The following is a 1,727-nucleotide window of genomic DNA, read 5'->3' as shown; positions in this document are numbered from 1 at the left end:
ATATATGTATGTATGTATGTATATATGTATGTATGTATGTGTGCGTGTGTGTGTGTGTATAAGAGGAAATAGAGGAGTTTGCATCACGCTTTTCACACAAATATTGATAACATTACAAAAAGCATAACATAAGTCATATTTAGGATTATATTATTTTATTATCATATTCTCACCTCAATTTTCTGCAATATATACAAATACCAACATACATATACACATACATTCATATATATCTATGTATGTGTATCGCGTTTACACATATGGCAATATTTAAACTATTGCCTCTTCAATAGCCACTGAGGTATCTATTGACATTCTATCACAGAAGATTCAGTAAGATACACCATAGGTAAAATCATTGCCATTTCTGAACAGTATTTATCATTCAGAATATCAAGGTGAAGGGTTATACAATTTTGCGGTTAATAGTTCAGACAGTTTTTTGTTTCTTAGAATTCGGTACGTGTCCTTCTCTGGAGGTAGCTAGACAACTTAGAGTGACTCATCACACGGTTCCTCAGTGCCATCAGTTTTGGGTAGCTGCTCAGCATCGATGGTTCATCCATAAGTGGATTCTCAAGGGCGCAGTAGCACATCATGTCAGCCATGGTCATCTGCAGGAGAGATAATATTTCGAGAGAAGCATTAGTGAGAGAAATAATTACTTCGTCAATATATAATACAAGTTAAATCTCATGTAAGTGCTTATTCAAAGAGTTTATTCTAAACACGTTCATAGATGTTATGAAGAGTGTATTGCATTTCTGTTTTCCAATAATGTTCGAGACTTTGGTTTGAAAGTATCAGCTATATGATAGCAGTTATTTTCTTTAATATTTTATCTATATTATCTATTACTTGTTTCAGTAATTGAGCTGAAAGGCATAATAAGGTACCACCTTGAAGTGTGTAGTCTTATTAATCGGCGCTAGTACTTTCCATTTTTAGTTTAGTACGTATTGCATCAACCCTTTTGCTGCAAAGTTAAGTCGCGGGGATGTAAACAAAACAACACTATAAGGCGGCGAGCTAGCAGAAACGTTAGCACGCCGGGCGAAATATTTAGCAGTATTTCGTCTGCCGCTACATTCTGAGTTCAAATTCCGCCTAGGTCGACTTTGCCTTTCATCCTTTCGGGTCGATTAAATAAGTACCAGTTACGCACTGGGGTCGATATAATGGACTTAATCCGTTTGTCTGTCCTTGTTTGTCCCCTCTGTGTGTAGCCCCTTGTGGGTAGTAAAGAAATAACACTGATTATTAAGAGGTGTAGCGGGAATAATCGCAAACATAAAGAAACAAAAGAAATTTGTGGATTTTCTTGCGTAGTTTTTCCCCAATATTTTATTATCGTCTGCTGTAACTATAAAGCTCCCAGTAACAATATCAGGGGGCACAGATAATGTACAGTATTTGACTTAAAATTAGTTCTTATAATTAATTCCTACAAAGATTTGTTATATATTATAAGGATTATAGTACTACTTACCTGATCACCCATGAAAAACTGTCTACCACCGCTGTGCATGTCCAAAGTTCTTTCCAAGAATGGCAGGATTCTGTTACAGGTTTCCCTAAATCTCATGCGTTTTTCAGACTGAGAATAATAAAATATAATTATTATGCAAATAGTATATTTAATCGCACAAAACACACACACACGTGCGCACACATACACAAGCATGTATAAATACACACACACACACACACACACACACACACACACA

The 1,727-nt window shown here is 35.7% G+C and overlaps 1 pseudogene; it reads right to left on the bottom strand.

Moving 5' to 3' along the window:
- Nucleotides 1-138: 138 nt before the first annotated feature.
- LOC106869773 (S-crystallin 1-like) overlaps nt 139-1,727 on the bottom strand; it is a 10,969-nt pseudogene continuing 9,380 nt past the window's right edge.

Source organism: Octopus bimaculoides, chromosome 5 (genome assembly GCF_001194135.2).
Source record: "Octopus bimaculoides isolate UCB-OBI-ISO-001 chromosome 5, ASM119413v2, whole genome shotgun sequence".
Taxonomy (NCBI): Eukaryota; Metazoa; Mollusca; class Cephalopoda; order Octopoda; family Octopodidae; genus Octopus; species Octopus bimaculoides.
Note: the sequence above shows the minus strand (reverse complement) of the source record. Positions and strands in the feature narration are given on the sequence as shown.